We start from the raw sequence: 25,094 nt of genomic DNA on the forward strand, positions 1-25,094 counted from the left end.
GGAAAAAAAACTCATTAATGGGAGTGGTCTACAGGCTCCCTAACAGCAGCCACAGTGTAGGACAAAGTATTCAAGAGAAAATATTGTGTGCTTGTGATAAAGGGACGGCAATAATCATGGGTGATTTTAATCTATATAAAAACTAGAAACATCAGATTGGCAGTGGTAGCCTGGATGAGGAGTTCTTAGAATGATTTCGAGGTAGTTTCTTAGCACAGCATGTTCTGGAACCAACCAGAAAGCAGGTTATATTAGACTTGGTATTGTGTAATGTGACATGATCAATTAAGACCTCAGGGTAAAGGCACCCCTAGGTAGCAGCGACCACAATATGATTAAATTTTACATCCCATTTGAAAGGTAGAAGAGCGGGTCTAAGACTAGTATCGTGAACTTAAATAAGGGCAACAATGTTGATGAAAGCTGAGCTCGCTGAAGTGAACTGGGAAACTAGGCTAGAGGACAGATCAATAGAGAAGCAGTGGCAGACATTTAAGGGGATATTTCAGAGTATTCAGAATAAGTATATTCCTATTATAAAGGAAAATTCTAAGGGGAGGACCCATCATCCATGGTTAACTGAAGATGATAAGGAAAGCATCAAACTTAAGGAAAAAGCATACAACTCTGCAAAGATGATTGGAAGGACAGATGATTGGACAGAATATAAAGAACAGCAGAGAATGACTAAAAGGTTAATCAAGAGTAAGAAAAGAGAGTATGAAAATAAGCTAGCTAGAAATGCAAAAACAGATAGCAAGAGTTTCTACAGCTATTTAAAAAGGAAAAGAGTAAGTAAAGTGAGCGTAGGCCCTCCAGAGAGTGACAGTAGGGAGTTAATAGCAGATAATAAAGAAATGGCAGAAGAAATGAACAAATATTTTGCTTCTGTGTTCACTATTGAGGATACAGAAAACATTCCAGTGATAGCTGCAAATCAGGAGGTGAACGTGAGAAAGGAACTTGATGAAATTGAAATCACTAGGAGACGGTACTGAGCAAATTGATGCAGCTGCGGGCTGGCAAGTCTCCGGGTCCCTATGGACTATGCATATGAACATGGGAGAGACCTCATCCTGATGGAGATACAGCCAGAGTGAGTGTGGTTATTGGCAATTTGGCGCATAGTGGGAATTCGGTGCATAGGGGAAGAGGTACTCTTTGCATTTTTTCTTTGCTATCCAACTTCTTAAATCTTCAGACAGTGGTCTTGCCGTGCTGCAGCAGTAGAGGCTACAAGGAAAAGGAATGACTGGCAAGTAATGGTAAGGTCAGGTAAGTATTTATTACTTTTGTCGCTTATAGTTTAAAGTCTTTTTGTGGATACTAGTTTGTATAATCTGTAGTAATGAGGATCAGGAAAAAAGGGCCCTCGAGTAATTGATTTAAAAGTTTTAATTTAAAGGGATAAGTCATGGCAGGAGAGCTCAAAGCCTTGGTGTGCTCCTTGTGCTCCATGTGGGAAGCCGGGAACATTTCCAGTGCCCGGGACCAACATGTGTGCAGGAAGTGTCCAGTTACAGCTCCTGGCAGCTTGGGTTTCAGAGCTGGAACAGTGGCTGGGGACACTGTGGAGCATCTGTGAGTCTGATAGCATCCTGGATAGCACGTTTAGAGAGGTGGTCACACAGCAGCTGAAGGGACTTAAGGAAAGAAGGGAATGGGTGACCACCAGGCAGTCCAAGAGAAACAGGCAGGTAGTTCAGGAGTCCCCTGGGGTCCTGCTCGCAAATCGGTATTCCATTTTGGAGGCTGATGAGGGCGCTGGTTCCTCCAGGGAGTGCAGACAGAGCCAAGCTTCTGGCACCACAAGCAGCCTGTCTGAACAGGAGGGGAGGAAGAGAGGAAGAGCAATAGTAATAGGGGACTCTATAGTCAGGGGAACAGATAGGTGCTACTGTGGCCGTCAACGTGACTCCAGGATGGCGTGTTGCCTCCCTGGTGCCAGGGACCGGGATATCACTGAACAGCAGCAGGGCATCCTGAAGGGGGAGGGTGATAAGGCAGAGGTCATGGTACATGTTGGTACCAATGACATAAGTAGAAAGAGGGATGAGGTCTTGCATCAAGAGTTCCGGGAGTAAGGCAGTAGACTAAAAAGCAGGACCTCTCGGGTTGTAATCTCTGGATTACTCCCAGTGCCATGTGCTAGCAAGCACAGAAATAGGATAACAGCGCAGATGAATACATGGCTTAAGAGTTGGTGCAGGAGGGAGGGTTTTAGATTCCTGGATCACTGGGACCATTTCTGGGGAAGGTGGGACCTGTACAAGCGGGATGGTCTACTTCTGAACCAGAGCGGGACTAACATCCGGGCGGGTTTGCTAGTGCTGTTGGGAAGAGTTTAAACTAATTCTGCAAGGGGAGGGGACACAGAATGTTAGCAGAATAGGGACACATCATAATACAGTAAAACAATCAAGTCAGAGGGAGTACAGCTGCATTAAGTTTCAGGGGAGTAAGGCAAGGCTGGATGGCCTCTATTTTAATGCCAAGAGTATTACAGGTAAAACGGATGAGATAAGGGTGAGGGTTGACATGTGGAATTGTGATATAGTAGCCATCACTGAGACGTGGTTGAGGGAGGGGCAGGATTGGCAGCTCAACATTCCGGGATATAGAAACTTCAGGCGAGACAGGGGAGGGGGTAAAAGAGGAGGAGGCATTGTATTATTAGTTAAGGGGTCAGTTACTACAGTAAGGAGAGATGATATCTTGGAGGGGCCATCCAATGAAGCGTTGTGGGTATAGCTTAGGAATAAAAAAGGGGCAACCACATTGTTAGGTGTTTATTAAAGACCCCCAGATAGTCAGCGGGAAATTGAGGAGCAAATCTGTGCACAATTTGCAGAGGTATGTAAAAACAATAACAATAGGGTAATTATACTAGGTGATTTCAACTTTCCCAACATTAATTGGGTTAGACATGGTGTTAAGGGCTTAGATGGAGTGGATTTCTTGAAATGTGTACAGGAGAACCTTTTAGGTCAATATGTAGAGGGTCCAACAACGGACAACGCAGTGCTGGACCTAATTCTGGGGAATGAAGCCAGACAAGTGGCTGAGGTGGTGGTGGGGGAGCATTTTAGTGATAGCGACCACAACATGGTACAATTTAAGCTTGTTCTGGACAAAGAAATAGACAAGTTGCAAAAAAATGTTTTGCACTGGGGGAGAGCGGATTTTAGTAAAATAAGGCAGGATCTGGCCAAGGTAGACTGGGAACAGCTACTTGTGGGGAAATCTGCAGAAGAGCAGTTGGGGGCATTCAAAAAGGGATTGGGGAGGGCACAGGCTCAACATGCTCCCTCTAGGGTGATAGGAAGGAGTAACAAGCCCAGCAAACCATGGATGACCAGAGATATTCAGGATACAATGAGAAGGAAAAGAGAGGCTTTTAGCAGGTGCAAGGGGAGCAAATCAGCAGAGGCATTAGTGGAGTACAGAAAGTGCAGGGTGGAGTTTAAGAAAGCAATTAGGAGAGTAAAGAGGGGATATGAGAAAGCTCTGGTTGGTAAAAGTATGGAAAATCCCAAGATATTCTGTAAGTATATCAATGGGTAAAGGGTAACCAGGGAAAGAGGAGGGCCCATTCGGGACCAAGGGGGCAATCTATGGGTGGAGCCTGAGGACATCAGTAGAATGTTGAACGAATACTTCACATCTATCTTCACCCAAGAGAATGAGGATGAAGGTATTGAACTCAGGGAGAGAGACTGCGAGGTTCTTGAGCAAATTGATATAGGGAGTGACAAGGTATTGGAGGTGTTGGCTGGCTTAAAAGTGGACAAATCTCCAGGTCAGGATGATTTGCATCCCAGACTGCTGAGGGAGGCAAGGGAGGAGATCGCAGGGGCTCTGACCAAAATTTTTAATTCTTCTTCGGCCACGGGGCAGGTGCCAGAGGACTGGAGAACAGCTAATGTGGTTCCGCTATTTAAGAAGTGTTGTCAAGATAAGCCCGGGAACTACAGGCCAATGAGTCTCACGTCAGTGGTAAGGAAACCTGATCGAGGTGTACAAGATTATTAAGGGCATGGACAGGGTGGATAGGGAGCAGGTGTTCCCCTTAGTTGAACGGTCAGTCATGAGGGGACACAAGTTCAAGGTGAGGGGCAGGAGGTTTAAGGGGGATGTGAGGGAAAATTTTTTACCCAGAGGGTGGTGACGGTCTGGAATGCGCTGCCTGGGAGGGTGGTGGAGTCGAGTTGCCTCAAATCCTTTAAAAAGTACCTGGATGAGCACATGGCACGTCATAACATTCAAGGCTATCAGCCAAGTGTTGGTAAACGGGATTAGGTAGGTAGGTCAAGTGTTTCTCACGTGTCGGTGCAGACTCGATGGGCCGAAGGGCCTCTTCTGCACTGTGTGATTCTGTGATTCTTAAAAGAGGTGGCTAATGAGGTAATCGATGCGCTGGTTAACATATTCTCTCCATTCTGGAAACGTTCCATCAGATTGGAAAGTAGCAAATATAATCCTTATATTCAAGAAGGTAGGGAGGGAGGCAAAGAAAAGGAAACTATAGGCCTAATAGGCTTGACATCTGCCATGGGGAAGTTATTAGAATCGATCATTAAGGAGGTTATAGCTAGGCACTTAGAAGAGCTCAAGGCAATCGGAAAGAACCAGCATGATTCTGTGAAAGGAAAATCATGTTTAACCAATTTATTGGAGTTTTTTGAAGGAGTAGCATACGCAGTGGATAAAGGGGAGCCTGTAGAATTACTGTACTTGGGTTTCCAGAAGGCATTTGATAAGGTGCCACTGCAGAGGATATTATGGAAATTAAAAATGCATGGCGTAGGGAGTAAAATATTAGCATGGACAGAAAATTGGCTGGCTGGCACAAAACAGAGTATGCATAAATGGGTATTTTTCGGATTGGCAGTGTGTGACGAACGGAGTCCTGTAGGAGTCTGTACTGGGGCCTCAACTTTTTACGGTTTACATCAATGGCTTTGATGAGGGGAGTGAAGACATGGTAGCTAAATTTGCAGGTGACACGACGAGAGGTAGGAAAGTATGTTGAAAGGACATGAAGATGTTGCAGATGGATATAGATAGGTTGAGTTAGTGGGCAAAGATCTGGCAAATGGAGCTTAATGTGGGAAAATGTGAAGTTGTTGACTTTGGCAGGAAGAATAAAAAAGCAGAGCATTACTTAAATAGAGAACGGCTGCATAATCCTGAGGTGCAGAGGAATCTAGGTGCCCTCGTGCATGAGTCACAAAAAGTTAGTTTGCAGGTGCAGCAAGTAATTAAGAAGGCTCATGGAATGCAATCCTTTATTACGAGAGGGATTGAACATAAAAGTAAGGATGCTTCAGTCATACAGGGCATTGGTGAGACTGCACCTCGAATACTGTGTGCAGTTTTGGTCTCCTTATTTAATGAAGGATGTAAATGCATTGGAGGCGGTTCAGAGGAAGTTTACTAGATTGATACCTGGAATGAGTGGTTTGTCTTATGAGGAAAGGTTGGACAGACTGGGATTGTTTCCACTGGAGTTTAGAAGAGAGGGGTGATTTGATTGAAGTATACAAGATCCTGAATGGCCTTGACAAGGTGGACGTTGAAAGAATGTTTCATCTTGTGGGTGAGTCCAGAACTAGGGGGCACTATTTTAAAATTAGGGGTTGCCTTTTAGGACAGAGATGAGGAGAATTTTTTTCTCTCAGAGGGTTGTGCGACTTTGGAATTTTCTGCCTCAGAAGGAGGTGGATGCGGGGTCATTGAATATTTTTAAGGCAGAGGTAGGTAGATTCTTGTTATGCAAGGGAATCAAAGGTTATCGGGGTTAGATGGGAATGTGGAAATCGAAACATAACAAGATCAGCCATGATGATATTGAATGGTGGAGCAAGTTCAAGGGGCCGGATGGTCTCCTCCTGTACCTGTTTCTTAGGCTCTTATGTTAACACACGAAACGAAATAGGAGCAGAAGTAGGCCATTGAACCCCTCGAGACTACTCTGCCATTCAATACGATCATGCCTGATCCGTTTGTGTTTTGAGCTCCACATTCCCATCTACCCCCGATAACCTTTGATTGCCTAACCTAACAATAATCTATCTACCTCTGCTGTTGATGTACCAAAGCAACAACAACAATAACGAACTTATATTTATATGGCGGCTTTGATGTAATTAAAAGTTCCAAGGCGCTTCACAGGATCATTGTAAAATAAAATATAACACCGAACCAAATAAAGCAACATTAGGCAATGTAAAGCAACAGCCGGGCGCATGTTGGTGTAATAATGTATATAGGTAATAAAGTGAATGAGGGTTTCAGCAGCAGATTAGCTGAGGCGTGGTGGCATCAAGTGGCGTTGCAGAGGTGAAAATAGGCAGACTTCATGACGGTGCCATTATGTGATGGGAAGCACATCTCAGGATCACCAAGGTTGCGAACAGGCTGGTTTAGTCTTCAACTGTTGGCAGGAATGGGATGGAATCAGCAGCTTGGGAACAGAGTTTGGAGCGGAGACCGAAAAGGATGGCTTCAGTCTGCCCAGTAGTTAATTGGGAGGAAATTCTGTTCATCCAGTACTGGATGCCAGATAAGCACACAGTTAATTTAGTAACAGTGGAGGAGTCGAAGGTGGTGAGGTAGAGTTGGGTGTCATCGGGCTACATGTGAAAACTCACGCTGTACTTTCTGACGATGCGCGAAGGGGCAGGAATAGGAAGAGGGCCACAGATAGTGCTTGGCGGTGAGCGGACGGTGTGCCACCAGAGGGAACAGGTGCCGGATTGTTTTTAAAACCAAAAATGAACACACACTAAACACAAGGATATGAGCATTGATAAACCAGGGTGGGAAGAGCGACTGAGCGGTCCGATGCTCCCAAAAAGACGTTGAGGGGGCGGCCGCGGGGGCAGGGGCAGTGGTAGAAACGACAGTTATCCTTTAAACCTCACCTCACCTTGCGTGGGCTCGCTCGAGAACATCGAGCGTTAGACGACGCTGACGGGGCAAAGGCGCGGCGGCGATGGGGCGAGTAGAGCTCGTGCCTTCAGCGCGCGGGGCCGGGTGAGAGCGAGGCGACTCTTGATAGGACAAGGGCGCGTGGGGCGGGGCCCAATTGGCTGGCCGGGCGGGTTGGTGGGCGTGGCCGGCGCCGGAGCCCCGCCCCCCCACCACCACCTCCCTCCCCGCCATCACGGGACCTGAGGCGCTCACTGTCTGGCAGCTGCCACCGGGAGGAGTGGCTTCCTGGTGAGGGGGGCAGAGTCAGTGACAGCGGCTGGTGTCAAGACGCACGGTCTTTCACTCTTTCATCCATCCCTCTGGCAAGGCAGAGTTTGTGTGAGAGAGAGAGAGAGGGGGGAAAAAAACGGACAGCGACATCTTTCTTGTGTAGTAGCGTTTTTTTTTGTCTGTATGATTGCCGAAGGACGGTAGCAGGCAGCAGCTGTGAGCCTCTCTGCATTATTGTTAGCACCGCCACCCTCTCCATCACCATAGACACCAAGAGAGAAGCGATTCAAATCACAGAGCAACAATCCCTGAAAGAAACGAACGGATAAACACAACTACTCTACTCCCACTTCGGAAGCTAAAAAAAAGAAAATAAACCGGCAGGTGCGTATTGGAGTTCATTTACAAATTAACCTTTTCTCAGTCTTTTGTTCTTATTTTTGTTTGCATTCACGTATTGTGTTGTGCACTCTTTGTACCTGAAGGTATAAAGCAAAAGTATAGAGGTAGAAATTTATAATACTTGGACCTCTTTTGGCTTTTAAATCAAAAGTCATAATTTGTGCATTTGCTCAAAGTGAGGTTTATTCCTTCCCAAGGTGTGTTTTGAAGCCCCGAAATTATATTTTAAGAGGTTTATTAATTGCACAATGCTGGGTTTAACTTTTTTTTTTGCAATAAGAGCGATAATGTGGAGTTTTCTCTTTTAATGCATGTGCTGGAAAAATCTCTCCCTTTTGTAGAACATTTCCCTTGTGAAGAGCATCTTCCATCCCCAACAACATCCCAAGCCGCATGATATTGCCTAACGGGGTTTTAATGCTATTTATTTATTTATTTTACATATTTACATGCAGACCGACATTTGTTTTTTTTTTGATTTTATTTTGGAAAAAAAAATAATGTTCACCGAATGCTGGCCAGGCCTCTCGGAGTGGTACAGGCCGCGGCCGTTTTGGGTGATATGGGGGAAATCCTTGTACAACATTTCCCTCATCATTATTATTGCTGATGTTTAGTTAATTATGCCGATGGCGGTGAGAAATGTGCCGCGACGTTACCGGGGTGCTTTTTTTTTTAAACCAAGTGCTTAGAATTTCGGCATGTGATGGATGCTCAATATTCTCTCCATCTCTCTCTCTCTCTCTTTGATCCATCCACTCCCCATCTGCTGGTGACTTTTCACCGTGATACCTTTCAGGTTGTGTAGGAAAATCCTTTTTTTTTTAATTTTAAAGAAACCTTTTCCACCCTCCCGGTAAATCCAATGGCTTTTTTAAAAAATTCATTTTATTCCCACCTCCAATTTTTGTAAAGTTCGGAGTTTTCGACATTAAATTCGGAATGACATTTCTCCTGATTAAAAGCGAAACAGATTACAGAAAGAACTGCTTATTTTAAGAAACACGGATGGGTTACATTTTAAAACCATAATTCTTCATGGGTTAGAAAGTTTGATAGGAACAGAACTTTTCAGCAAAAATTAAGAACCTTATTGGAATCAAAGTAGACTTTTTTTTTCCTGATCACTTATTGAATGATGGTTTAAATGCAGTACAATCTGCTGCATCTTTTCATGATTTGAAAACATGGGATGCAACCTCTGTTTCCCTGCCAGGATGATGAATGTTTTGTTGGCTGGCCAGTTGCTGTAAATGTCATGGTTGCAACTTGTCTACCTGGGTGAACAATATGTGCTGTATCTTATTTCACCTTATTTCTGTCAGCACAGTGGGGCATTTTTCTAGGATGTTCTGGAAGAATTCCAGAGACAGTTCTGAGGAGGATTAAGATCGGAACCATTTATGCACTTGGCTCCGAGATGAAACTCAAGCAATTTTTTAAGTTACCAGTGCATATGTGTACATAGAATGTACAGCACAGAAATAGGCAGTTTAGCCCAGCTGGCCCACTCCAGTATTTATGCTACAGGAGCCTCCTCCTGTCCCTCTTCATCTAACTTTTATCAGCATAATCATCTATTTCCTTTTCCCTCTTTATTTTATTTGTCCTTGTTTTATTGGATTGTGAGCATTGTTTGCAAGACTGGTGTTTATTGCCCATGAGGTGATGGTGAGTTGGTTTCTTGAACTGCTGTAGTCCTTGTGCGTCGCTTCAGTTACTCCTTGTGTCCTACATTATAAACATTCTCTGGGTAAAGAAATTTCTCCTGAATTTCTTATTGGATTTTTTAATGAATAGCTTGTATTTATGATCCCTAGTTTAGGGCTTCCCCACAAATGGAAACGGGGCAGACAGAGACAAATGATCAAATCCCTTAATTTTTTAAGGCCTCTATCAGTTCACTGCTCAGTTTTCCCTTTTCTAGATGAAAGTCCCAGAAAGTTTAGTCCTTCCTTCCTGATAAGTGTAACCTTTCAGTTCTGGTATCATCTTTATAAATTATTTTTTGTACCTTATCCAGTGCTTCTGTATCACTTTTATAATATGGAGACTAGAACTGTGCACAGTGCTGTGCGGTCTAACCATGATTTTGCACAGCTTACCATAACTACTCTAGGAACATAGGACTTAGGAGCAGAAGGAGGCCATTTGACCCTTTGCACCTGCTCTGCCAATCCATAATATCATTGCTGATTTGGTTGTGTCTCAACTCCACTTTGCTGTCTGCTCCCCATAACCCTTGACCCCCTTCTATCGAAAAATCAGTCTAACTCTACCTCAAATAAATTCAGTGACTCGGCCTCCACTGCTTTCTGGGGAAGAGAATTCCACAGACTAATGACCCTCTGGGGGGAAAAAAAACAACTCATTTCCGTCTTAAATGGCAGACCTCGAGCTTAAACTGTGTCCCCTGGTTCTAGACCCTGCCACACATGGAAACATCCACCTTATCAAATCCCCTCAGGATCTTGTATGTTTCAATAAGATCACACCTAATTCTTGTAAACTCCAATGGGTATAGGCCCAACCTTTCCAACCTTTCATAATAAGAAAAGCCCCTCATCCAAGGAATGAGTTGTGTGAACCTTCTCTGTACTGCTTTTAATGCAGTTATATATTTTTTAAACTAAGGAGACCAAAACTGCATGCAGTTTCCTAGATGTGGTTTCACTAAGGCCCTGAACAGCTGCAGCAAAACTTCCCTATTTTTATATTCCATTCTCCTTGCAATAAATGCCAACATTCTATTTACTTTCTTAATCACTTGCTGTACCAGCACCCTGAATTGTTGTGATTATGCACCAGGACACCCAGATCCCTTTGTACCATTGAGTTCTTCAATCATCCTCCATTTAAGTAGTATACTGCTTTTCTATTTTTCCTACCAAAGTGGACAAGTTTGCATTTTCCTGAATTTTACTCCATCTGTCAATTTTTGCCCACTCTCTCTTTATCTTCCTGTATCCCTTTGCAGACACTCTACCTCCTCTTGACAACTTATTTTCCCGCCTCTCTTGGTGTCATTGGCAGATTTAGCGACCATACATTCGGTCCCATAACTTAAACCCTTATGTTGAACTGCTGGTTTGATCAGTGGATCTAAAGAATGGAAGTGCAACTCTAACTGTTCCTTCTTCACTGACATGCTTACATTCATTCTAAGAAAAAAACTTCATATGCATCTGCGCTACCACTCTTCATCATTTGAATTCTCGGTGTTTTCAGTAATGACCTGTCCTTGTCAAAGTCACCAGCAATGTCCTGTACAGTGTGCCCTGTTCAACCACTTAAACTTCTTTGTACCTTTCAAAATAACTGTTAATTATTTCCTCTTTCATGATCGAGCCATGTTGTTAATTTCATTCCTGTCTGCTCAGTGCAGTCAGCAAATATTCTTTTGCTCTGTAGTGTCCACGTAGCCACCTCTTGGAACTGTAAAAGTTTGTAACAAGTAAATGGGCCATTTGGCCTGTCATATCTGTGCTGACACTTGGCGAGAGCAACCTAAAACTAACCTCACTGACTTGTGCTTTTTCCATAACTTTGTATTTTCCTTGTCTTCAAATCTTAACTCAATTTTCCCTTGAAAGTCTGTACGTTAATCACTTCGAGTAGCTACAACACTGGCATCTATACGGCAATGTGGAAAATTGCCCAGTTGTCTCCTATACACAAAAAGCAGGACATAGGTGTATAAAATTATGAGGGGCATGATGATTGCACAATGTCTAGCACCATTTATGACGACTCAGGTACTGAAACAGTCCATGTCCAAATGCAGCAAGACCTGGACAATATCCAGGCTTGGGCTGACAAGTGGCAAGTAATGTTTGCACCACAAGCGCCAGGCAATGAGTCATAGAGTCATACAGCAAAGAAACAGGCCCTTCGGCCCATCGTGTCCATCAAACACCTATCTATTTTAATCCCATTTTCGAGCACTTGGCCCGTAGCCCTGTATGCTGTGGTGGTTCAAGTGCTCATCTAAATGCTTCTTAATACTTCCGAGGTTTCCTGCCTCTACCACCCCCTCAGGCAGTGTGTTCCAGATTCCAACCACCCTCTGGGTGAAAAAAAATTCCTCAAATCCCCTTGAAACCTTCTGCCTCCTAGCTTAAATCTATGCCCCCTGGTTATTTATACCTTTGCTAAGGGGAAAAGTTCTTTCCGATCTATGCCCCCTCATAATTTTGTACACCTCAACCAGGTCCCCCCATCAAAGCCTTCTCTGCTCTAAGAAAAACAACACTAGCTTATTTAGTTTCTCTTCATAGCTGAAATGCTCCAGACAAGGCAACATCCTAGTGAATCCGCTCTGCAGTGCAATTGCATCCTTCCAATAGTGTGGCGACCAGAACTGCACACAGTACTCCAGCTGTGGCCTAACTAGTGTTTTATACAGCTCCAACATAACTTCCCTGCTCTTATGTTCTTCTATGCCTCGGCTAATTAAGGCAAGTATCCCATATGCCTTCTTAACCACCTTATCTACCTGTGCTGCTGTTTTCAGGGATCTATGGACATGTACTTCAAGGTCCATCTGATCCTCTACTTCCTAAGGTCCTACCATTCATTGTGTATTCCCTTGCCGTGTTAGTCCTCCTAAAATACATCACCTTCTCGAGGTTAAATTCCATTTGCCACTGCTCTGCCCATCTTACCAGCCCATCTATATCGTCCTGTAATCTAAGGCTTCCCTCCTTACTATTTACGACACCACCAATTTTCGTGTCATCTGCGAACTTTCTGATCATACCTCATCTGCCCCACCCTCATCAACACAACTAGTCACCTCCTCAAAAAATTCAAATTTCTTAAACATGATCTCCTCTCTGACAAAGCCATGCTGACTATCCCTGACTCATCCCTGCCTCTCTAAATGGAGATTAATCCTGTTCCTCAGAATTTTTTCCAGTAGTTTCTCTACCACTGATGTTAGACTCACTGGCCTGTAATTAACTGGTTTATCCCTACTACCCTATTTGAATGATGAAACCATATTTGCTGCGCTCCAGTCCTCTGGCACCTCTCCTGTGGCCAGAGAGGATTTGAAAATTAGTGTCAGAGCCCCTGTAATCTCCCCACTTGCCTCACATAGCAGCCTGGGATATCTCATCTGGGCTTGCGGATTTATCCACTTCTAAGCCAGCTAAAACCGCTAATATCTCCTCTCTTTCAATTCTAATTGGTTCAAATATATCACAGTCCACCTCCCTGATTTCTACACCTACATCATCCTTCTCCATATTGAACACAGATGAAAAGTAATCGTTCAAAACCTCACCTACATCCTTCAGCTTCATGCACAGATTGCCACCTTGGTCCCTAATGGCCCCTATTCTTTCCCTGGATATCCTCTTGCCCTTTAATATATTTATAAAATGCCTTGGGATTTTCCTTCACCCTGCCCGCCAGTGTTTTTTCATGCCCCCTCTTCGCTCTCTTCATTACTTTTTTAAGTGCCCTCCTATACTTTCCAATCACCTCTCGGACGTCTGCTGTTTTCAGCCCTCTGTATCTGCCATAAGTCTCCTTTTTTTTCCCTTATCCAATCCTCTATATACCTTGACACCCAGGGTTCCCTGGACTCATTGGTCCAACCATTCATCTTTACGGGAACATGTTGGTCCTGAACATTCACTATTTCCTTTTTGAATGACTCCCACTGGCCTGATGTAGACTTTCCTCCAAGTAGCTGCTCCCAGCCCACTTCAGCCAGATCCTGTCTTATCATATTGAAATCGGCCTTTCCCCAATTCAGGACCTTTACTTCCAGTCATCTTTGTCCTTTTCTATAACTCTAAGATTAAGATAGTTATGGTCACTATCCCTGAACAATGCTCCCCCACTGACACTTCTACCACTGTCCTGGCTTCATTCACTAAGATTAGGTCCAGTACCGCCCCTTCTCTTGTAGGACTTTCTATGTGCTGGCTCAAAAAGCTCTCCTGGAGCTTTAAGAATTCTGCTGCCTCTAAGCCTCTCATGCTAAGATTATCCCAGTTAATATTGTGAAAGTTGAAATCCCTTACTATTATTACCCTATTATTTTTAAACTTCTGAGATTTGCCTACATATCTGCTCCCCTATCTCCCCCTGACTGCTGGGAGTGTACTATAGGCCTCCAAACAAAGTGATCTTTGTTTTTAAGTTCTACCCATATGGCCTCACTTGAGGAACCTTCTAAGATACCATCCCACCTTACTGCAGTAATTGACTCCTTGATCAATAGTGCACTGCCACCTCTTCTTTTACACCTGCCACCCTCCACCCCCACCCCATCATGCCTGAAGATTCTATACCCTGGAATATTGAGCTGTCAGCCCTGCCCTTCCCTCCACCATGTCTCTGTGATAGCAACAAATCATATTCCAATGTGTTAATCAATACCCTTACTTGTAAGATCCCTCACTTTAAAATAGATGCAATCCAGCCTTGCATTATTCCCTTGTGCCTTAACAGGTCTATATTTGGTCTGCCTCCCAGACTGACTTAGTTTCTCTTCTATATTTGGCTGTGCATCACCCCCTACTGTACCTCCACTCTGTATCCCATCCCCCTGCCAAATTAGTTTAAATCCCTCCCCTCCCCCAACAGCACTAGCAAACCTGCCTGCAAGGATGTTGGTCCTGTTCCGGCTCAGGTGGAACCCGTCCGACTTGTACAGGCCCCATCTTTGCCAAAAACAGACCCAGTGATCCAGGAAAATAAAGCCGTCTCTCCTGCATCATCTCTTTGGCCATGCATTCAGCCTTTCTATCCTCCTATTCCTATGCTCACTAGAAACATAAAAATAGGAGCAGGAGTAGGCCTTTCAGCCCTCCGAGCCTGCTCCACCATTCATTATGATCATGGCTGACCATCCAACTCAATAGCCTGCTCTCGCTTTCTCCCCATATCCTTTGATACCTTTTGCCCCAAGAGCTGTATCTAACTCCTTCTTGAAAACATATAATGTTTTGGCCTCAACTACTTTCTGTGGTAGCGAATTCCACAGGCTCACCACTCTCTGGGTGAAGAAATTTCTCCTCATCTCAGTCCTAAATGGTCTACCCCATATCCTCAGATTGTGACCCCTGATTCTGGACTCCCCCACCATCGGGAACATCCTTTCTGAATCTACCCTGTTTTAGTCCTGTTAGAATATTAAAGGTTTCTCTGAGATCCACCCCTCATTCTTCTGAACTCCAGCGAACATAATCCTAACTGACTCAATCTCTCCTCAGTCCCGCCATCCCAGGAATCAGTCGGGTAAACCTTCGCTGCACTCCCTCTATAGCAAGAACATCCTTCCTCAGATAAGGAGACCAAAACTGCGCACACTATTCCAGGTGTGGTCTCACCAAGGCCCTGTATAATTGCAGCAAGACATCCCTGATCCTGTACTCAAATCCTTGCTATGAAGGCCAACATGCCATTTCCCTTCTTTACCGCCTGCTGCACCTGCATGCTTCAACGACTGGCGTACGAGGACACCCAGGTCTCGTTGCATATTCCCCTCTCTCAATTTATAGCCATTCAGATAACAATCTGCCTTCCTGTTTTTGCTACCAAAGTGGATAACCTCACATTTATCTACATTATGTTGCATCTGCCATGCATTTGCCAACTCACTCAGCTTGTCCAAATCACACTGAAGCATCTCTGCATCCTCCTCACAGCTCACCCTCCCACCCAGCTTTGTGTCATCTGTAAATTTGGCGATATTACATTTAACTCTCTCATCCAAATCGTTAATATATATTGTGAATAGCTGGGGTCCCAGCACCGATCCCTACGGTACCCCACTAGTCACTGCCTGCCATTCGGAAAAAGCCCCGTTTATTCCTACTCTTTGTTTCCTGTCTGCCAACCAGTTTTCTATCCATCTCAATACACTACCCCCAATCCCATGTGCTTTAATTTTACACGCTAATCTCTTATGTGGGACTTTGTCGAAAGCCTTCTGAAAGTCCAAATAAACCACATCCACTGGCTCCCCCTCATCAACTCTACTAGTTACATTCTCGAAAAATTCCAATAGATTTGTCAAGCATGATTTCCCTTTCGTAAATCCATGTTGACTGCCTGATTCTGCCACTGTTTTCCAAGTGCTCAGCTATTAAATCTTTTATAATGGACTCTAGAATTTTGCCCATTATCATGCTTGTGGCACAGGGAGTAATCCAGAGATTACAACATTTTAGGTCCTGCTTTTTAATCTGCTACCTTGCTCCCTAAATTCTTGTTGCAGGACCTCATCCCTCTTTCCACCTATGTCGTTGGTACCCATGTGAGCCATGACCTCTGACTGTTAGCCCTCCCCCTTCAGAATGCGCTGCAGCCGTTCTGTGACATCCTTGACCCTGGCAGCAGAGAGGCATCACACCATCCTGGAGTCACGTCTGCGGCCACAGAAACGCCTGTCTGTACCCCTCACCTGAGTCTCCTACCACTATTGCTCTTGCACTCTTACTCTCTCACACTCACTCACTCTCTCTCTCTCTCTCTCTCTCTCTCTCTCTCTCTCTCCCCCCCCTGCCCCCACCTTGTGCAGCTGAGCCTCTCACAGTGCCATGAACTTGGCTCTGGCTGCATCCTGCAGAAGAATCTTCACCCTCACCTTTCTCCAACACAGAAAAACGGTTCTTGAGTGAGATGCAGTCTGGGGGTTTCCTGGCTGCCTTCCTGCCTCCCTTCTCCTGAATGGTGTTCACCCATTCCCTCTCTGACTGCATATCTTTAAGCTGTGGACTGACCACATTTAAAAATGTGCTATCCACGTAACCCTCAGCCTCGTGGATGCGCTGCTGTGACTCCAGCTGACGCTGAAGCTCCGAAGCTCGCCGCTCAAACTGGTCAAGCCGGTGGCATTGCCTGCACTTGTGGTCATCCAAACTGCAAAGAGTGTCAAAGAATTCCCACATGCTGCAGGCAGGAAAACACATGGGACTGAGCTCCCTTGCCATACTTTTTGTTTGTTTTTAATTAGAAGACTTTCCTTAAATTTAAGCCACGTAGAAAACTGTTTTGTTTTGCTTTTAAAAAAAATGCTGAGACTCTTACATTCTGTAATGTTGCTTTAAAGTGGAAAAAAAAACATACCCACTACCTACCCATCATCTCTCTCACTTGTCCTGAATTCCAATGCCGCCGAGTGTCTGGGTCCCTCGCAGGTAAATTCCGCTCTGCTGCTCTTTTTTGCTGTTTCACCTTTGTTATTTATTTAATTTCTCCCTATCGTTAAGTTACTAATTTAATAATAGGTGGTAGTTACTGAGCTGCTAATTTAAATCTAAAAGTTAAAAGCTGAAATACCTACCAGCCAATCACCTGCATGCTGTCCTGTGACATCACTTTGTATTTTCCGTGTTGGTTTGAATTGCCATTTGGGGGCCTCTTTCTCTCTCCCCCACTCTTTATTCACACTCTCTCCATGCTGTTTTCACCCAGGGCCAATCTCGCTCCTGCCGCTGATAGTCTCCAACAAAAGAGAATCTAAGCGTCACCCCTTGACATTCAATGGCATTGCCATTGCAGAATCCCCCACTATCAACATCTTGGGGTTACCATTGACCAGAAACTGAACTGGACTATCCACATAAATACTGCAGCTACAAGAAGAGGTCAAAGGCTCGGAATCCTGAGGCAAGTAACTCACCTAAGCCTGATCGCCATATACCAGGCACAAGTCAGGAGTGTGATGGAATATTCTCCACTTGCCTGAATGAGTGCAGCTCCATCAACACTCAAGAAGCTTGACACTGCAGGAAAAAGCAGCCTGCTGAATTGGCACCTCGTTCACTCCCTCTGTCACAGATGCACAATGGCAGCAGTGTGTACCATTTACAAGATGCAGTGTAGCAATTCGCCAAGCCTTCTTCGATAACACCTTTCAAACCTGTGACCTCTACCATCTAGAATGACAAGGACAGCAGATGCATGGGAACACTATCACCTGCAAGTTTCCCTCCAGTTCACGCACCATATTGACTTGGAACTATATCGCTGTTCCTTCAATATTGCTGAAATCCTGGAACTCCCTCCGAAATGGCACTTTGAGTGAACCTACACTAGATAGACTGCAGTGGTTCAAGGTGGCATCTCATCACCACCTTCTCTAGGGCAATTGGGCATTGGGAACAAATCCTGGACTTGCTGTGAAGTTCACATTCATGAAAGAATGAGGGGGGGTGGCGGGCAGGGGAATATCCCAAGCTGCTGCTCATAACTATAGTTTCCTATCATTGGCACATACTGGTGAAACTATGCTATGTACTCTCTTTGGCTCTAGTATCCTCTTTTTAAAAATATAACCAAAACCGCACACGCTGCTGCTAACTGGCCCAACCAATACATTACATAAAATTATTAATTAACTATTGTCCTCTGTGACCCTTTTTTTATTAAACCTTAAGGTTGTTGTATTTTTATGGCTTTATATATCTCCACTGACTTTCAGATAATTGTGTTTAACCTCAAAAGTGTCTCATCCACTCCATTGCCATTTTTCTATGGAGTGAGTGCATATTCATAAAAAACTATTACTCAATTATCCATATTAAATTGCATCAGCCACTTGTCCGTCATTCTGGACCTGAACCCATCACCTCCATTTCCACTTTATTTTTTTCTTCCCTCACTTTAATTCTTATCTCTATCCTCCCTGGACCCTTCTCTTCTATTACACTGTCTTTCATGTCTCCTCTCTCTGGTACCCTGCCTTTCTCAATCCCTATCCAACCTTTCAGTACTCCTATCTTCCTACAGCCATCCCAGGTTTGACTCCCCGTTAGATAAGCCTACGACTTCTATCTGTACCTCTCTTGGCATTCCCTGAAGGGTCCATCGAGGCACTCCATCACTGCTTTCTCTTGAACAGCAGCCACAACTGTCTGATCCTACTCTCCTGCCAACCTTCCTGCAGCTTGCTAGCTGGGGGCTGATTTTTGTCAATCTCCTCCCAGTGCAACCTGCCCTTCCCAGAGTAGATCCTAAGGACACTGCCAGTGGTCCAGCTTTTACTGCCCCTCTCTGTATCCCCATCAAGGAACCATCCCCACTTGTGAACAAAGCCCTTGCAATCCAGGAGCTTATTGTGGATGATTGCATCAACATTATGGAAACTTGGCTAAGTGGTGATAACATCTTATCCTTAATTGAAGCCTCTTGGCCTGCCTGTAGCTTTCATTGCTTGCTTCTGCCACACTATTCCCTTATTCTTCGGGCACTTTCTCCTCCTCTAGAGCATCTCACCTTGCTTCACTCTCGGTCTCTGCACCAAGTATCTCCTTGTCCTAGGTAATTTTAAACCTCCACAGTAATTCATAATATTTTCTCTCCTCTGTTTTCAAATCCTGAGCTGCTCAGGGTAGTGTCCTCGGCCCAACCATCTTCAGCTGCTTCATCAATGACCTCCCTTTCATCGTGAGGTCAGAAGTAGGGATGTTCACTGCATGATTGCACGATGGTCAGCACCATTCGTGACTCATCAGATACTGAAGCAGCCCATGTCTAAATGCAGCAAGACCTGGACAATATCCAGCCTTGGGTTGACAAGTGGCAAGTAACATTCGTGCCACACAAGTCCTGGCAATGACCATCTCCAACACGAGAGAATCCAGCCATCGCCCCTTGATATTCAATGGCATGACTATCACTGAATCCCTCGTTATCAACTTCCTGGTGGTTACCATTGACCAGAACCTGAACTGGACTAGCTCTCTAAATACTGTGGCTACAAGAGCAGGCCAGAGGCTAGAAACCGTGAGACAAGTAACTCACCACTTGACTCCCCAAAGCCTGCCCACCATCTACAAGGCAGAAGTCAGGAGTATGATGGAATACTCCCCGCTTGCCTGGATGAGTGCAGCTCCCACAACACTCAAAAAGCTTGACATCGTCCAGGACAAAGCAGCCCTTTTGATTGGCACCCCATCCACAAACATTCACTCCCTCCACCACCGACGCACAGTAGCAACAGTGTGTACCATCTACAAGATGCACTACAGGAATTCACCAAGGCTCCTTAGACAGCACCTTACAAACCCACGACCACTGCCACCTAGAAGGACAAGGGCAGCAGGTATGGGAGCACCACCACCTGGAAGTTCCCCTCCAAGTTACTCACCATCCTGACTTGGAAATATATCGTTGTTCCTTCACTGTTGCTGGGTCAAAATCCTGGAACTCCCTTCCAAACAGCACTGTGGGTATACCTACATCACATGGACTGCAGCGGTTCAAAAAGGCAGCTCACCACCACCTTCTCGAGGGCAACTAGGGATGGGCAATAAATGCTGGCCCAGCCAGAGAACCCCACATCCGTGAATGAATATATAAAAAAAAAACACACCCTCCATGTAAACTCCCCAACCTATATTCACGGCTAGACGTTTGACCTTGCCATCATGTGTGATCTCGCTGCTTCCACTTTCAATCGCAAGTAAGGGCATCTCTGATCATTTCCTTGTATCAGTCTCCAACCACATCCTGCATCCCCTCCAAACCCTATTCCCTTCTGTATTTGCCCCTGAAAAATTCTCTTCCCCCAATCCACTTACAACTGCACTCTCAAAATTCCTCTGTTTACCACAGTATTTCTACTGATCCCCCGCTCTGTGGCTCTGCTGAAGCCCCCGTTAAAACCATTACACTGTCTCACTGGCCAGTTCTTCTGCTATGACCCTCATCTCCGTTCCCTTAAGCCCAAGGGGCACAGACTTGAATGGATGTGATGGACAATTGGAAAGCCGCCAGATCTAACTGGACCACAAATTGCTGTACGAGTGTCCACCATTAGGTCCTGATCTCCTCTGTGAAAACTGTTCACTATTCCAGGATGATCCTGGAATGCAAAGGTAACCGACTGCAAGCCGTCTTCTTAAATCCCTTCCCCTGTCTCCTCTACCCTCATCTTCAACGTGGGTTTCTTTGTCACCTAAAGATGAGATGAGATCAGCTGCCTCTGACACATTCTTCCTTTCCCCTTGCCACCGGGTCAAACTTCCTGTAGGGAGCACTTCTCTCTCTCTCTCTCTCTCTCTCTCTCTCTCTCTCTCTCTCTCTCTCTCTCTCTCTTCCCCCCCCCCCCCCCCCCCCACCAACCTCCTCCCACCAGCTTGCCCTAGCCTGAACCTGTATCATCTAGTTTCTTTTCTGTGTCCCATTATGCCCTCTCTTAGATTATCTTGTCAATGAGACCCCCCTCCCCTCTTGACCCTAATCCACCTAACTATTGACCATCCAACTTCTATGATAGCTGGCATTAATGTTCATCTCTCCTCAGCTTCTGTCCCTCTCACCTTTTAAATCTGCTGTCATCGTGTCGTGCCTTTCTTCACAAAAAAACAATCCTTGACCCTCTGTCCTTGCAAACTACCACCCCATCTCCAGCTTCTCTTTCCTCTTCAGTCCTTGACTCTGTGCCCACCTTTCCCTGCACTCCATGTTCGATTCCATCCAATCAGGTTTCTGATCTGCCACAGTACCCTTAAGGATCTGTCCTTGGCCCCCTTCTTTCTCATCTGCATGCTGTCCCTTGGTGGTATTGTCTGAAAATGCAACATGAATGCTGATGACACCTAGCTTTACCTCACCACCGCCTCTCTTGACCCTACCACAGTCTCTAAATTTTCCAGAGTGTTTTGAAATCCAGTACTAGTATGCTCTATGACTCCATCCTTCTCCCTGTAGCTGTCTAAGGTAGAGAGATCTGGGTGTCCTGGTACTTGAATCACAGAGTTGGTATGCAGGTGCAGCAAGCGCTTAGGAAGGCAGTTGGAGTATTGCCGATTATTGCGAGGGAAATCGAGAATAAAAGTAGGAAAGTTATGCTATAGTTGTACATGGCATTGGGGCAATGACATCTGGAGTACAGTGGACAGTTTTGGTCTCCTTAAGAAAAAATGTAATTGCATTCGAAGTAGTTCGACGAAGGTTCAGGAATGATTCCCGGGATGAAGGCATTAGTTTATAAGGAAAGGTTGAGCAAATTAGGCCTATATCCATTGAAGTTCAGAAGAATGAGAGGTGATCTTGTGATCTGAGGGAACTTGACAGGGTGGATGCTGGGAGGTTGTTTCCCTTTGTGAGCAAGTCTAGAACCAGGTGACACTGTTTAAAAATTAAAAAAATGATGTCTCATTAAGACTGAGGTAAGGAGGATTTTTTTTATTGTTTGAGGGTCATTCATCTGTGGGATTCTCTTCCCCAGAGAGCAGTGAATGCTAGGTCATTGAATATGTTCAAGGCTGACTTGAATAGCTTTTTGATCAGCAAGAGAGTCAAAGGTTATTGGGGTAGACAGGAAAGTGGAGTTGAGGCTGCAATCACATCAGCCATGATCTTATTGAATGGCTCGAAGTGCCAAATGACCCCCACCTCCTAATGACTTATTCCTCCTAATTCTTGTGTGTTGTGTGTGAACTGTTTTTTCATGTCATTAATCTCATATTTGACATCGATGAACTTTCAACCACATGTTCTGTCACTATGATTGGCTTAACATTTGCCAAACTCTGCTCTTGCCTCAACTTATCTGCTGCTGAAATTCTAGCCTTTTGTTACCTCCAGCCTTGATTATTCAAACACACTCTTGGCTGGTCTCCTACATTCTACCATACGTAAACTTGAGATTATTCAAAACTCTGCCTGTATCCTAACTCGCAGCAAATCCTGTTTACCCATCACTCCTGTGCTCACTTTTTAATTCATTCACGGGATGTGGGCTTCGCTGGCTGTCCTTAGTTCCCCTTGAGAAAGTGGTGGTGAGCTGCCTTCTTGAACCGCTGCAGTCCATGTGTAGGTACACCCAGTGTGCTGTTAGGGAGGGAGTTTCAGGATTTTGACCCAGCGACAGTGAAGGAACGGCGATATATTTCCAAGTCAGGATGGTGGGTGGCTTGGAGGCTTCCAGGTGGTGGTATTCCCATCTGTCTGCTGCCCTTGTCCTTCTAGGTGATAGTGGTTGTGTGTTTGGATGGTGCTGTTGAAGGATCCTTGGTGAATTCGTGCAGGCTGCTACTGTGCGTTGGTGGTGGAGGGAGTGAATGTTTGTGGATGTGCTACCAATCGAGCGGGCTGCTTTGTCCTGGACAGTGTCCAGATTCTTCAGTGTTCTGGGAGCTGCACTCATCCAAGCAAGTGGGGAGTATTCCAAAACACTCCTGACTGTGCCTTATAGATGGTGGACAGTCTTTGGGGAGTTGGGAGGCGAGTTACACGGTATACGATTCCTAGCTCTGGCCTGCTCGTAGCCACAATATTTATATGGCTAGTCCCGTTCAGTTTCTGGTCAATGGTAACCCCCAGGATGTTGATCGTGAGGGATTCAAAGATTGTAATTCCATTGAACATCAAGGGGCGATGGTTGGATTCTCTCTTGTTGGAGATGGTCATTGCCTGACACTTGTGTGGCGTGAATGTTACTTGCCACTTGTTAGCCCAAGCCTGGAAATTGTCCAGTTCTTGCTCATTTGGGCATGGACTGCTTCAGTATCTGAGGAGTCACGAATAGTGCTGAACATTTGCAATCATCAGTGAACATCTCCACTTCTCACCTTATGATGGAAGGAAGGTCATTGATGAAGCAGCTGAAGATTGTTGGGCCTAGGACACTACCCTGAGGAACTCCTGGAGCTGAGATGATTGACCTCCAACAACCACAACCATCTTTCTTTGTGCTAGGTATGACTCCAACCAGTGGAGAGTTTTGTCCATGATTCCCATTGACTCCAGTTTTGCTAGGGCCCCTTGATGCCAAACTCAGTCAAATGTGTACTTGATGTCAAGAGCAGTCACTCTCGCCTCACCTCGGCTGTTCAGCTCTTTTGCCCATGTTTGAACCAAGGCTGTAATGAGGTCAGGATCTGAGTGATGCCCAGTTTGGGTTCCGCCAGAGCCAGTGAGCAGGCTATTCCTAAGCAAGTGCTGCTTGATAGAAAACAAAAACAGAAATACCTGGAAAAACTCAGCAGGTCTGGCAGCATCGGCGGTGAAGAGCAAAGTTGACGTTTCGAGTCCTCATGACCCTTCAACAGCTCTTCTCCGCTGATGCTGCCAGACCTGCTGAGTTTTTCCAGGTATTTCTGTTTTTGTTTTGGATTTCCAGCATCCGCAGTTTTCTTTGTTTTTATCTCTGCCGCTTGATAGCACTATTAATGACCCCTTCCATTACTTCACTGATGATCGGAGCGGACTGATGGGGCGGTAATTGGCCAGGTTGGATTTGTCCTGCTTTTCGTGTACAGGACATACCTGGGCAATTTTCCACATAGCCGGGTAGATGCCAGTGTTGTAGCTGTACTGGAACAGCTTGGCTAGGGGTGTGACAAGTTCTGGAGGACTCGTCTTCAGTTCTATTATTGGAATATTGTCAGGGCCCATAGCCTTTGCAGTATCCAGTGCCTTCACCCATTTCTTGATACCACGTGGAGTGAAACAAATTGGCTGAAGATAGGCATCTGTGATGCTTGGGACCTCCAGAGGAGGTTGAGATGGATCTCGGCACTTCTGGCTGAAGATTGTTGCGAATGCTTCAGCCTTATCTTTTGCACCGCTGTGCTGGGCTCCTCCATTATTGAGGATGGGGATATTTGTGGGGCTTCCTCCTCCAGTGAATTGTTTAATTGTCCACCACCATTCACGACTGGATGTGGCAAGATTGCAGAGCTTAGATCTGATCTGTTGGCTGTGGGATCACTTAGCCCTGCCTATCACTTGCTGTTTGGCATGGAAGTAGTCCTGTGTTATAGCTTCACCAGGTTGACATCTCACTTTTAGGTTTGCCTGGCACTGCCCCGGCATGCCCTCCTGCACCCTTCCTTGAACCAGGGTTGATTCCCTGGCTTGATTGTAATGGTAGAGAAGGGGATATGCCGGGCCATGGGGTTACAGATTGTGTTAGAGTACAATTCTGCTGCTGATGACCCACAGTGCTTCATGGATGCCCAATTTTGAGTTGCTTGATCTGTTTGAAATCTATCCCATTTTTGGCACAGTGGTAGCCCCACAAAACACGATGGAGGGCATCCTCAATGTGAAGGTGGGACTTCGCCTCCACAACGACTGTGCGGTGGTCACTTCTACCGATACTGTCATGGACAGGTGCATCTGCGGCAGGCAAGTTGGTGAGGATGCGATCAAGTATGTTTTTCCCTCTTGTTGGTTCCCTCATCACCTGCCGCAGACCCAGTCTAGCGGCTAAGTCATTTTGGACTTGGCCAGTAGTGATACTACTGAGCCACTCTTGGTGATGGACATTGAAGGACATTCAAGTGATGCTCAACATGGAGGAGCACTGATTGATCAGCTGAGGGAGGGCGGTACGTGGTAATCAGCAGGAGGTTTCCTTGCCCATGTTTGACCTGATGCCATGAGACTCCCAGGGCAACTTCCTCCCGACTGTATATCACTGTGCCGCCACCTCTGCTGGGCATGTCCTGCCGTTGGGACAGGACATAACCAGGGATGGTGATGGTTGAGTCTGCGGCATTGAGATATGG

General features: G+C 45.4%; 1 protein-coding gene across 1 annotated transcript in view; it reads left to right on the forward strand.

Moving 5' to 3' along the window:
• Positions 1-7,229: 7,229 nt before the first annotated feature.
• Positions 7,230-25,094, forward strand: part of ctnna2 (catenin (cadherin-associated protein), alpha 2) — a 1,502,658-nt gene continuing 1,484,793 nt past the window's right edge. The window contains exon 1 of the mRNA XM_078554361.1: positions 7,230-7,590. The gene's annotated coding sequence lies outside the window, so the exon portion shown is untranslated. The remainder of the gene's footprint in view (positions 7,591-25,094) is intronic.

The sequence above is a fragment of the Cetorhinus maximus genome, chromosome 1 (assembly GCF_964194155.1).
Source record: "Cetorhinus maximus chromosome 1, sCetMax3.hap1.1, whole genome shotgun sequence".
Classification (NCBI taxonomy): Eukaryota; Metazoa; Chordata; class Chondrichthyes; order Lamniformes; family Cetorhinidae; genus Cetorhinus; species Cetorhinus maximus.